This window comes from Eucyclogobius newberryi, unplaced genomic scaffold (assembly GCF_026437365.1).
Source record: "Eucyclogobius newberryi isolate DKJ021-1_F unplaced genomic scaffold, fEucNew1.0.hap1 SCAF_2, whole genome shotgun sequence".
Classification (NCBI taxonomy): Eukaryota; Metazoa; Chordata; class Actinopteri; order Gobiiformes; family Gobiidae; genus Eucyclogobius; species Eucyclogobius newberryi.
This window is the reverse complement of record NW_027315834.1, coordinates 49,606,306-49,617,516: the sequence shown is the minus strand read 5'-3', so window position 1 is coordinate 49,617,516 and position 11,211 is coordinate 49,606,306.

The window sequence follows — 11,211 nt, the reverse complement described above, 5'->3', positions numbered from 1 at the left end:
CGTCACAGCATCGTCCAGACCTGGACCAGGAGCGTCAGCTGCAGAAAGACACTTCTGACCTGGACCGAGGCCGGGGTCACTCCGGGGTCAGGCTCCGGGTCAGGCTCCGGGGTCACTCCCGGGTCATGCTCCGGGGTCACTCTGGGGTCAGGCTCCGGGGTCACTCCGGGGTCAGGCTCCGGGGTCACTCCCGGGTCATGCTCCGGGGTCACTCTGGGGTCAGGCTCCGGGGTCACTCCGGGGTCAGGCTCCGGGGTCACTCCCGGGTCATGCTCCGGGGTCACTCCCGGGTCAGGCTCCGGGGTCACTCCCGGGTCATGCTCCGGGGTCACTCTGGGGTCAGGCTCCGGGGTCACTCCGGGGTCAGGCTCCGGGGTCACTCCCGGGTCATGCTCCGGGGTCACGCTGGGGTCACTCCGGGGTCACTCTGGGGTCAGGCTCCGGGGTCACTCTGGGGTCAGGCTCCGGGTCATGCTCCGGGGTCACTCCCGGGTCAGGCTCCGGGGTCACTCTGGGGTCACTCTGGGGTCACTCCGGGGTCACTCCCGGGTCAGGCTCCGGGGTCACTCTGGGGTCACTCTGGGGTCACTCCGGGGTCACTCCGGGGTCACTCCGGGCCCTGGTTGGTGCTGTGGGGGACACGTGATCACAAACGGTGCTTTGCTTTAACTTGAGCTGTAACATGTGGTGTAACGCCTCCTTCGTCCAGGAGGGGGCCGTTTAGAAGAAGATTCAGTTTCGTCTGTTCTAGAAAAACAAAGGCAGATTGACAATAACTCTGAGTCTAAATGTTGAAACATGAAACGACTGAATCTTTTTCTGACTTTATGTGTTTCTTTAGAGCAGAAATGTGTCAAATTATATGTGACGAGAAATGTGCAATAAGTGAGACTTTATTCTGTGTCTTATAATCAAATGTGTGTCGTTCAGGACGTCGTGGACAGAATGTTCTGTCCTCTGGTCCTGCTGCTCGGGCGTGGCTCCTGTAAATACGTCTCTGTTGAACTCACGACCAGGGGCTGCTTCCCACAATGCTTTGCTCCTGCAGGGGTCCATGGTTGTGGACGCACAAAGACTTAAACAGTTCAATGTCCACCAGGCGGTCAGATTAGAGCTCTTCAGCGCTGCCCAGGGCGACCACTTTAGACCCCGCGACCGCTTTAGACCCCTGTCCCACATTAGACCCCTGTCCCACATTAGACCCCTGTCCCACATTAGACCCCTGTCCCACATTAGACCACTGTCCCGCTTTAGACCCCTGTCCCGCTTTAGACCCCTGTCCCGCTTTAGACCACTGTCCCACTTTAGACCACTGTCCCACATTAGACCACTGTCCCACTTTAGACCACTGTCCCACATTAGACCCCTGTCCCGCTTTAGACCCCTGTCCCGCTTTAGACCCCTGTCCCACATTAGACCACTGTCCCACTTTAGACCACTGTCCCACATTAGACCACTGTCCCACATTAGACCACTGTCCCACTTTAGACCACTGTCCCACATTAGACCACTGTCCCACTTTAGACCACTGTCCCACATTAGACCACTGTCCCACTTTATACCCCCGTCCCGCATTAGACCCCTGTCCCACATTAGACCCCTGTCCCACATTAGACCCCTGTCCCACTTTAGACCACCGTCCCACATTAGGCCCCTGTCCCACATTAGGACCCTGTCCCACTTTAGACCACCGTCCCACATTAGGCCCCTGTCCCACATTAGGCCCCTGTCCCACATTAGGACCCTGTCCCACTTTAGACCCCTGTCCCACATTAGGCCCATGTCTCACACTGTTGTGCCTCGCCGCGTTCACTCGCCGCGCCCGCTCACTCGCCGCGCCCGTTCACTCGCCGCGCCCGCTCACTCGCCGCGCCCGCTCACTCGCCGCGCCCGTTCACTCGCCGCGCCCGCTCACTCGCCGCGCCCGCTCACTCGCCGCGCCCGCTCACTCGCCGCGTTCACTCGTAAAGTTTATGGCACAAAGTGTTTCCTTTAACCTCTTAAACTGTCACTTTCTGCACTTCATGTGTAAATTCTACTGTACATTTGTGAACTTATTAAGACTATTTTTATTCTATTACAGATTTAAATATTTAAATATTTATATTTAAGTTGTTTCATGTTGCACATGTTTCATTGACAATAAAGCTGTTTCTGATTCTTATGAACGACAACATTCAGACTCCGCCTCCTTTGTGATGTTGTTGTTGTTGTTGTTGTTGTTTTATGGCGGTTGGCATCCGAGTGTTGCATTACCGCCAGACTTTATTCCTCAGACGTTTCGTAGTGAGCGGTCTTAAGAGGACACGTTATAGACTCCGCCTCCTTTGTGATGCTTCCAGAGCGGTCTTAAGAGGACACGTTATAGACTCCGCCTCCTTTGTGATGCTTCCAGAGCGGTCTTAAGAGGACACGTTATAGACTCCGCCTCCTTTGTGATGCTTCCAGAGCGGTCTTAAGAGGACACGTTATAGACTCCGCCTCCTTTGTGATGCTTCCAGAGCGGTCTTAAGAGGACACGTTATAGACTCCGCCTCCTTTGTGATGCTTCCAGAGCGGTCTTAAGAGGACACGTTATAGACTCCGCCTCCTTTGTGATGCTTCCAGAGCGGTCTTAAGAGGACACGTTATAGACTCCGCCTCCTTTGTGATGCTTCCAGAGCGGTCTTAAGAGGACACGTTATAGACTCCGCCTCCTTTGTGATGCTTCCAGAGCGGTCTTAAGAGGACACGTTATAGACTCCGCCTCCTTTGTGATGCTTCCAGAGCGGTCTTAAGAGGACACGTTATAGACTCCGCCTCCTTTGTGATGCTTCCAGAGCGGTCTTAAGAGGACACGTTATAGACTCCGCCTCCTTTGTGATGCTTCCAGAGCGGTCTTAAGAGGACACGTTACCAAATTCAGTATTTTAATTATTTTATAAAAACTTTTTTTAAATTAAATTCCAGATAAAAAAGAGGACGATATGAATTCCTTTCTGGACTCAATCTGCCCTTGATGTCAAAAGAATGTAATAAAGCTCTAAAGACACGCCTCAGAAAAGTTAGAATCAGTCAAATGTTTAATCCAGTACAATTTTAACACAGATCATCAGAGCTCTTACCGTCTGTCCCTCACAAATGTGACGACCACAGAACATGAAGTCCAGTCCAAGGTGGTAAGTGATACAGATTATAGGAAGTTTCTAAACACACTCTTAACAGAACTCTTATTAACAAAACTCCTCTCCTGTCTTAATAGGGAATGGAGGGGGGAAATAAAATAAAATAGATAAATAAAAAATAAAAAGATAAAGATAAATATAAAACCTTTCCTTCACACAGCGAGGATGGATCAGTCTCTCACTGAAGCTGCTCTCCAGAGCGGACAGAAGACATAAGACCATCTTTACACACAATGACACACACAAGACGACATAAGACCATCTTTACACACAATGAGACACACACAAACACAACTAAACAAAGATGGAAGAATAAGTCTGGATTTATTTATTTAAAGTGCTGATTGTAGAAAATATATTCAGTTGTTTTATCTGGACCTTTTTTTTAAACGATACATTTCAACTCTCATCCGAGAGTCGTCCTCAATCTGCGCCTCAAGACCGGGATCTCAGATATTTATCCTACTCTGGTTAGGCCCCGCCCACTGTGTACCGGACCTTCTGATAAAAGGTGCAATTGGTTTCACCAGTGATGGAATAAAATGTGAATAAAGCATCGGTTTTATCATTTGTATCGATATATAACCATGAAAGTAGAACCTCATATAAGTGTTTCTCTTCTACTTCTTGCAGTGAAAGATGGTCAGAGAGGATCCATCTGTTTAGACACTAAATCAAGTTTGGGCCAAAGATACATGCTGTTTTACTTTGCCATGAGAAGATATGATGTTAATGTTTAGACAAGGACTTGAAACAACGAACATTGTGTGTGTTTATCTTGAGACCATGAACCACATGAGGAGTGTTTTGTGAACTTGAATCTGGGCTGCTAAACTCACAACCAATAAAACTGAGAAGAGATGCAGAGAGAGCTCAGAGATGCAGAGAGAGACCTCAGAGATGCAGAGAGAACTCTGAGATGCAGAGAGAGCTCAGAGATGCAGAGAGAGCTCAAGACCTCAAAAATTTCTCCTTGCGCGAGTAAAATAACTGCCTACTGTTTCGATCTTGTTTTTGGAATGTTTTGATCTTAACTCTGACATTTTATTTGGTCCTCCGAGCCGGATGCCAAGAGACCCGTGGACAGACGAGCTGTGGAGCCGGAACCTGTGAAGACCGTGGCCACGGCAGTGAGGGTAGTAGATCTTCACTCAGCACCCGTTCGGGAGGAGTTTGGCTTCACAGCCTCTCCCAGGGTGACGGCAATTTGAATTTTCAGCGAAAAGACACAGGAAGGTGAGTAAGAACATCTGTTTCTTAAACCCTAAATTTGTTATGTAGTAAAAGAGAAAAGTTCACTGTGTAAAGTCTAAAAGTAAATCTCGAGTGGAGAAATGGTTGATAAAGCTCTAAAATTTCCGGTAAAGTCCTAAATCGTGCACTTACTCTACGGCTCGGTACAAAATAGGACAAGAGGAGAAAATAAAAAAGTAGAATATTAAAATGGGTAATTGTAATAGTTGTTCAAAATTAGGCATTGGAGGGAGATGAAAAATATATGCATGCTAAACATGGAAAAGCAGCGATTACATACTACATACTAAGAGAAAATTAAGCGTGCAAAGTAACATTGAATTAGAAATAAAGGTTAAAGAAAAAAGAAAAAAAAGAAGAATTAAAAATGAAGGCTAAAAAACGTAAGGAAGGAATTAAACAGTTAAAAAATGTGACACAAATTCAAAACAGCAGATACATTCGTGGGTAAAAAAGCACTTTATAGCTTTTCCAAACGCCACATATGCTGATTATGTGTCGTGGGAAATGGCGACACATTTTATGCAGGAGATGAAGAAGTAGTCGGAGCGGAGGTTTTCTATGTGGGAGAAAACAGAGAAGTTACCAGAGGTAGAGGAGGTTGTAGAGGACGTGGTGGTTGTAGAGGACGTGGTGGTTGTAGAGGACGTGGTGGTTGTAGAGGACGTGGTGGTTGTAGAGGACGTGGTGGTTGTAGAGGACGTGGTGGTTGTAGAGGACGTGGTGGTTGTAGAGGACGTGGTGGTTGTAGAGGACGTGGTGGTTGTAGAGGACGTGGTGGTTGTAGAGGACGTGGTGGTTGTAGAGGACGTGGTGGTTGTAGAGGACGTGGTGGTTGTAGAGGACGTGGTGGTTGTAGAGGACGTGGTGGTTGTAGAGGACGTGGTGGTTGTAGAGGACGTGGTGGTTGTAGAGGACGTGGTGGTTGTAGAGGACGTGGTGGTTGTAGAGGACGTGGTGGTTGTAGAGGACGTGGTGGTTGTAGAGGAAGAGGAGTTATGGCAGAGAGGGAAAATAAAGTGAGAATAATTGCTGGTATTGTAGTAAACTCAGCCATTTCCCTCGTGAGCGTAACGGAAAGCGAGACTAAAACATTCAAAGCGAAAGATTTAAAAAAAAAAAAAAAAGAAATTTGCTATAATAAAAAAATAATACTGAACTTGAAGACCTGAGATACAACAACATATTGAAACATACACAACTGTGTGAATGTAAGTGTGATTGGAGTGGACTCTTTTGAAGCAGCAGGATGAAAGGAAACCAAACGGTGTTAACACAAACGTGTAGTTGGTTGAAGTAGATTGAGAAACCATCTCATTAAGGCTTTAGGTGGAAGGAATTAGGAATCTAAAACGTTCTGTATTTCTGGGATCGAGCCCCCAGTACGTGGCCGGATCAGACAATAGGTTTGACCTAGAAACTTGCCACGTAGGAAACACACTACGGTTCATGAGTCATTCTCCATAAATTCAACCAAACTCTGTAACTAAGAATTGATATAAAATATTGTAAATTAAGTTGAACAACAGAACAAGTAAGCAGTTACTTAATAAGGAAAACTTGAAACTTAATCTGGACAGGAATGGAGGAATTCAATTATTTAAATTGTAAAAGACTTAAAAAAAGAAAAGAAAAAAGAAAATGACCTCTGTGTGAAGCATGTGGAGTTTCTTCAATGAACAAAAAGAACCGCGCTTTCCATAACAAATCATCTCACATACTTCCCAACTCTCCTGAATTGGGGTCCGTCTCCCAATCAACTCAATTGATTTTTTTATTGAAACATCTTCAAATCAGGAGACGAAATCTCGTCTCCCGATTTGAAGACATTTCAATAAAAAAAATCAAAAATCAACCTTTTCTACGTTAGCCTTTATTTTGGAAGCGAAGGCGAGCGGGGGGAAGATACGGGCGCCGCTATGTTTGTTGTAATTACGCTGCTGGGCGTTTCCGTCCCCCAGAATGCAAAGCAGGTCGAATTTATTATTATATCTACACCATGATAGTGAACGACATGAGCGTTGGCAAAGATAGTGGCGACAAGGATATAGGGCTGTTGAAAATAAATATGGGTTCTACACTACATGGTTTTGTTTGAAATAGAAACACACTATGGAGCGTAACGTGGGATGAATATGCGTCCTACGAGTCATGTGGCTCGTATTATTAGTGTTAGTTCTGACAAAATTTGAAATCTCCCGCTTTTTTATGTTTTATCTCCCGCCTGGGATGGGGGGAGTCCCGGGCGTCGGGGGGAGGAGTCCTGGACGTCGGGGGAGGAATCCCGCACGCCCGGAGGAGTCCCGCGAGTCAGGAGGGGGAGTACAGGGCGTCGGAGTCCCGCACGTTGGGGGGAGGAGTCCCGCACGATCGGAGGGGGAGGAGTCCCGCACGATCGGAGGGGGAGGAGTCCCGCACGATCGGAGGGGGAGTAGTCCCGCACGATCGGAGGGGGAGTAGTCTCGCACGATCGGAGGGGGAGTAGTCCCGCACGATCGGAGGGGGAGTAGTCCCGCACGATCGGAGGGGGAGTAGTCCCGCACGATCGGAGGGGGAGGAGTCCCGCACGATCGGAGGGGGAGGAGTCCCGCACGATCGGAGGGGGAGTAGTCTCGCGCGGCCGAGTTTTGGCTTTAATTGAAAACACACTTAATATAAGCCCATTTTATTGAGATGATAAAACACATTTTAGAAAAACATCAATAAAACAGAGACTTAATAGACAAAACGCACCCTAAAACCTGACGACGACACAAAACAATTCAAACTCTTGAAAAGTGTGGGAACAAAATGTGATCATGTTTTAGAAACATTTCCCACACGTCACTCTTTCCACCATTAAACGGCTCGTGGTGGAGTGGATGGCACATATGCTGCAGCGAACTAAGAACTAAAAGCTGTTTTTATAAGAAACAAAATGACATATGGATCTCATGGAGCTCTTTCCTCCAGGACTAACTGAGCTTTGGCTCCATCTACTGGCTGCAGAGGGAATGACAGTTTAGCCTCTCACGTCCTGGTCTCAGCTCACAGTCGTTCTGATGGTGACGAGACAGAACGAGTCTGAGATGATTCATGAGTTCACAGAAGGAGAGAAGGTCAGTTCTGGAGGAGATTCAGTGTGTGTTTCTGAGGCTCAGAGGGGAGAGGACTTTATCAAACTGTGAATGAAGCTGAACGTGAGAACAGCCCAGATTGTGACGAGGAACATGAGAGAACATGAGAGAGAACAGAGAGAGAACAGAGAGAGAACATGAGAGAGAACATGAGAGAGAACATGAGAGTGAACATGAGAGAGAACATGAGAGAGAACAGAGAGAGAACATGAGAGAGAACAGAGAGAGAACATGAGAGAGAACATGAGAGAGAACAGAGAGAGAACATGAGAGAGAACATGAGAGAGAACAGAGAGAGAACATGAGAGAGAACAGAGAGAGAACATGAGAGAGAACAGAGAGAGAACAGAGAGAGAACAGAGAGAGAACATGAGCGAGAACAGAGAGAGAACAGAGAGAGAACAGAGAGAGAACATGAGAGAGAACAGAGAGAGAACATGAGAGAGAACATGAGAGAGAACAGAGAGAGAACATGAGAGAGAACAGAGAGAGAACATGAGAGAGAACAGAGAGAGAACAGAGAGAGAACAGAGAGAGAACATGAGCGAGAACAGAGAGAGAACAGAGAGAGAACAGAGAGAGAACATGAGAGAGAACAGAGAGAGAACATGAGAGAGAACATGAGAGAGAACAGAGAGAGAACATGAGAGAGAACAGAGAGAGAACATGAGAGAGAACAGAGAGAGAACATGAGAGAGAACATGAGAGAGAACAGAGAGAGAACATGAGCGAGAACAGAGAGAGAACAGAGAGAGAACAGAGAGAGAACATGAGAGAGAACAGAGAGAGAACATGAGAGAGAACATGAGAGAGAACAGAGAGAGAACATGAGAGAGAACAGAGAGAGAACATGAGAGAGAACAGAGAGAGAACATGAGAGAGAACATGAGAGAGAACAGAGAGAGAACATGAGAGAGAACAGAGAGAGAACATGAGAGAGAACAGAGAGAGAACAGAGAGAGAACAGAGAGAGAACATGAGCGAGAACAGAGAGAGAACAGAGAGAGAACAGAGAGAGAACATGAGCGAGAACAGAGAGAGAACATGAGAGAGAACATGAGAGAGAACATGAGAGAGAACAGAGAGAGAACATGAGAGAGAACAGAGAGAGAACAGAGAGAGAACAGAGAGAGAACATGAGAGAGAACAGAGAGAGAACATGAGAGAGAACATGAGAGAGAACATGAGAGAGAACAGAGAGAGAACAGAGAGAGAACAGAGAGAGAACAGAGAGAGAACAGAGAGAGAACAGAGAGAGAACATGAGAGAGAACAGAGAGAGAACAGAGAGAGAACAGAGAGAGAACATGAGAGAGAACAGAGAGAGAACAGAGAGAGAACATGAGAGAGAACAGAGAGAGAACAGAGAGAGAACATGAGAGAGAACAGAGAGAGAACATGAGAGAGAACAGAGAGAGAACAGAGAGAGAACAGAGAGAGAACATGAGAGAGAACAGAGAGAGAACATGAGAGAGAACAGAGAGAGAACAGAGAGAGAACATGAGCGAGAACAGAGAGAGAACAGAGAGAGAACATGAGAGAGAACAGAGAGAGAACATGAGAGAGAACATGAGAGAGAACAGAGAGAGAACAGAGAGAGAACATGAGAGAGAACATGAGAGAGAACATGAGAGAGAACAGAGAGAGAACAGAGAGAGAACATGAGCGAGAACAGAGAGAGAACAGAGAGAGAACATGAGAGAGAACAGAGAGAGAACATGAGAGAGAACAGAGAGAGAACAGAGAGAGAACATGAGCGAGAACAGAGAGAGAACATGAGAGAGAACAGAGAGAGAACATGAGAGAGAACATGAGAGAGAACAGAGAGAGAACATGAGAGAGAACATGAGAGAGAACATGAGAGAGAACAGAGAGAGAACATGAGAGAGAACAGAGAGAGAACATGAGAGAGAACAGAGAGAGAACAGAGAGAGAACAGAGAGAGAACATGAGCGAGAACAGAGAGAGAACAGAGAGAGAACAGAGAGAGAACATGAGCGAGAACAGAGAGAGAACATGAGAGAGAACATGAGAGAGAACAGAGAGAGAACAGAGAGAGAACATGAGAGAGAACAGAGAGAGAACATGAGAGAGAACATGAGAGAGAACATGAGAGAGAACATGAGAGAGAACAGAGAGAGAACAGAGAGAGAACAGAGAGAGAACATGAGCGAGAACAGAGAGAGAACAGAGAGAGAACAGAGAGAGAACATGAGAGAGAACATGAGAGAGAACATGAGAGAGAACAGAGAGAGAACATGAGAGAGAACATGAGAGAGAACAGAGAGAGAACATGAGAGAGAACAGAGAGAGAACATGAGAGAGAACAGAGAGAGAACATGAGAGAGAACAGAGAGAGAACAGAGAGAGAACAGAGAGAGAACATGAGCGAGAACAGAGAGAGAACATGAGAGAGAACATGAGAGAGAACATGAGAGAGAACATGAGAGAGAACAGAGAGAGAACAGAGAGAGAACATGAGAGAGAACATGAGAGAGAACATGAGAGAGAACATGAGAGAGAACAGAGAGAGAACATGAGAGAGAACAGAGAGAGAACAGAGAGAGAACAGAGAGAGAACATGAGAGAGAACAGAGAGAGAACATGAGAGAGAACATGAGAGAGAACATGAGAGAGAACAGAGAGAGAACAGAGAGAGAACAGAGAGAGAACAGAGAGAGAACAGAGAGAGAACAGAGAGAGAACATGAGAGAGAACAGAGAGAGAACATGAGAGAGAACAGAGAGAGAACAGAGAGAGAACAGAGAGAGAACATGAGAGAGAACAGAGAGAGAACATGAGAGAGAACAGAGAGAGAACAGAGAGAGAACATGAGAGAGAACAGAGAGAGAACATGAGAGAGAACAGAGAGAGAACAGAGAGAGAACAGAGAGAGAACATGAGAGAGAACAGAGAGAGAACATGAGAGAGAACAGAGAGAGAACAGAGAGAGAACATGAGCGAGAACAGAGAGAGAACAGAGAGAGAACATGAGAGAGAACAGAGAGAGAACATGAGAGAGAACATGAGAGAGAACATGAGAGAGAACATGAGAGAGAACAGAGAGAGAACAGAGAGAGAACATGAGCGAGAACAGAGAGAGAACAGAGAGAGAACAGAGAGAGAACAGAGAGAGAACAGAGAGAGAACAGAGAGAGAACATGAGAGAGAACAGAGAGAGAACATGAGAGAGAACAGAGAGAGAACAGAGAGAGAACAGAGAGAGAACATGAGAGAGAACAGAGAGAGAACATGAGAGAGAACAGAGAGAGAACAGAGAGAGAACATGAGAGAGAACAGAGAGAGAACATGAGAGAGAACAGAGAGAGAACAGAGAGAGAACAGAGAGAGAACATGAGAGAGAACAGAGAGAGAACAGAGAGAGAACATGAGCGAGAACAGAGAGAGAACAGAGAGAGAACATGAGAGAGAACAGAGAGAGAACATGAGAGAGAACATGAGAGAGAACAGAGAGAGAACATGAGAGAGAACAGAGAGAGAACAGAGAGAGAACAGAGAGAGAACATGAGAGAGAACAGAGAGAGAACATGAGAGAGAACAGAGAGAGAACAGAGCGAGAACATGAGAGAGAACAGAGAGAGAACAGAGAGAGAACAGAGAGAGAACAGAGAGAGAACAGAGAGAGAACATGAGAGAGAACAGAGAGAGAACATGAGA